The 2500-nt window shown below is 31.6% G+C and overlaps 1 protein-coding gene across 1 annotated transcript in view; it reads left to right on the top strand.

Annotated features, from left to right (window-relative positions):
- LOC125670997 (E3 ubiquitin-protein ligase MIB1-like) overlaps positions 1-2500 on the top strand; it is a 140518-nt gene that overhangs the window by 17770 nt on the left and 120248 nt on the right. The gene's annotated exons all lie outside the window — the stretch shown is intronic.

Here is a 2500-nt window from a genome sequence, read left to right as displayed (position 1 = left end):
AGTTGTGTCGTCACACAACGCAATACTATATCAGGTAAAGCGTTCTAATTCAAAGGTGAATTGCGATAAAGCCTTTCATCAGTGTATGCACTTTTGAGGGCATTGAAGTTTTAAGAACCCCTCTTGTTTTGTACTGTTTCTGAGTATTAGAATTTAGCTTAGATATTTAGAACAGGAATTTTTTTTCTAGATTTCATAGCCCTTGGGTGTAATGATACTTTTTCACTAGTACTGACAATGTCAGTAAACTATTATGCATAAGTGGTATTTGCAAAAGACAAAGATATAAACATTTTATTTTTTGATTACTAGTATCAATATCTATATGGTCAAGAAAAAACATTGCATAATTCATATCTGGATGATATATTGATTTAGATATCAATATAAACAAAGCTGCATAGTTCTGGAATTTATTTCTCTCTAATGAATCTGATGACATTAAAAGAAAAAATCCTGCATTTGCATTCAATCTACATGTATATGCACTTCAAAATGAATTCATTTTTGCTCTGACCGAAAGCACGTGTTTCTAAATTTTCTGGAACAAATCTTGCAGACAAAATAATTCTAACATACAGAGTCCATATTTTCTACATGTAAAGTTCAAACATATATATAATTTTTAAAAAATTTCTGATGATGAATTCAATTACATGTATAAGCACCAATGCAACTCCTGTTGGTTTCCAATATATTGTCAATCATTTTTAAAATTGCTGAAATCTTTAAATGCTTGTAAGCTTACACATATCAATGATCAATTTTCTTTCCTTTTGTGAAAGGATATTGTACATAGAACAGTCTCTCTCTCTCTCTCTCTCTCTCTCTCTCTCTCTCTCTCTCTCTCTCTTCTCTCTCTCTCTCTCTCTCATATCTGTTCAATCAATGACTATATACATGCAAAGTTTATACTTACATGTATGTGATTCCCAAAGAGACAATGGATCTTGAAAGTTATACTGTTTTTTCGTTTATACATTCCCTTATGCATATATATTTGTGTAATCAACTGTTTATTTTGGATTGTTAATATAATACCCTTATCTTGACCCAGATTTATATTTCCGATCATAATACCCTTATTTACATATCTATGTTTGTATGTGATCATAGGTAAATTTTGAATTGTGCACACAATGTATCCAACCAGATACTCAGTGCATATGATTGTATGTGCATGATCAGATTTCTGATTTCTATAAACTGCAAAGCTCTTGACCATGAGTCAAGCTTTCAATACAGGAAAAATATTGTACTCTGATATCTCCCCTGATTGAAGACATCATTGTCACGGGTGAAGTGTGTTGCAGTCTGTATAATGGAGTGACAACATGTTGTAGAGTTTTGTGGAAATACAAATGGAATTTATCATTTTGTTTCATGGATTTATCAGAATAAAGAGAATCTAACATTTTTGGTTAGTGCACATCTCCGGTACCAGCTGTTGAATAGATGTCTGCATTCGATGCGGTTTTCGTTTTTGGCGAGTATGCTATGTGCATTACATATTATGCATATGCACCTGTATTTTGCAAAATATGTATTTTATGCTGTTTGCCTATTCCATTCTATCAGTATGTAATTGGCAAATGATTTCTCCGCATTTATTTCATAATAAACTGCAAATACTGGCTTGCACTTGCAAGTATGGAAGAAAAAGGTTTTTTTTTGCATTTTGGTCTAAAGTTTTAGGATGTTTCACTAGTATACAATATATATTTTGTAATTTTGAGTAATGCATGATGTTTCAAAACTTGATTTTATTTATTTCTCATTCCCTATACATTACTATTGGAGATGTGCACTGGTCGAGTCCAGCTATCAAAAAAAAAAAAAAAAAATCTTTCAGGTGTGACAATCACATTTGGGGTATATATGAGTAGAGTAAATTAGGCTACCTGAAAGAAATATAGCAGATAAGATGAGAAATGTGTGCGTATTTATTAATTCATGTCAGCTTTAAGAAAGCCCTCCCTTGACTTCATGAATATCCATGTTCATATATCAACCAATCGGGAAACTCCCATAATTTTTTTGGATGGAAATAGAAAACACTCGGAGATCATCGCATGGCTTGTAGCGGAATAATCGGAAGAGCAAAAGCCACTCAAAATAAGTTTATTGATAGAGAATTTGCAATCATAGCCTCTGTTGTGAAGGCGAATTTCATACAGCTATATACTTGCATGACTTTCTATTACGAGTGATCTGCAAGTGTTTTTGTCTGTTATTCTTTTAAACAAACACTACACATTTTACCTGCTATTAAAGGGACTAGTTCACGATTTTTGAAAAAATATTGTTTTCATTTTTGATGTTTAACATTAAAGATATAAATCATTTAATGTTGACAGCCAAAATCTTGACCTTCTGAATTCAAGAATAATAGCAATATTTTAACCTTAAATCTGTGTTATGTAAACAAAGACTCGAGTCTTTTGATGTATACAAACAAACCAGTGAAATATTAATTTTGTAATATAAAGCATAGTCACAA

The sequence above is a fragment of the Ostrea edulis genome, chromosome 4, assembly GCF_947568905.1.
Source record: "Ostrea edulis chromosome 4, xbOstEdul1.1, whole genome shotgun sequence".
Taxonomy (NCBI): domain Eukaryota; kingdom Metazoa; phylum Mollusca; class Bivalvia; order Ostreida; family Ostreidae; genus Ostrea; species Ostrea edulis.
This window is presented reverse-complemented; position numbering and strand designations above follow the sequence as displayed.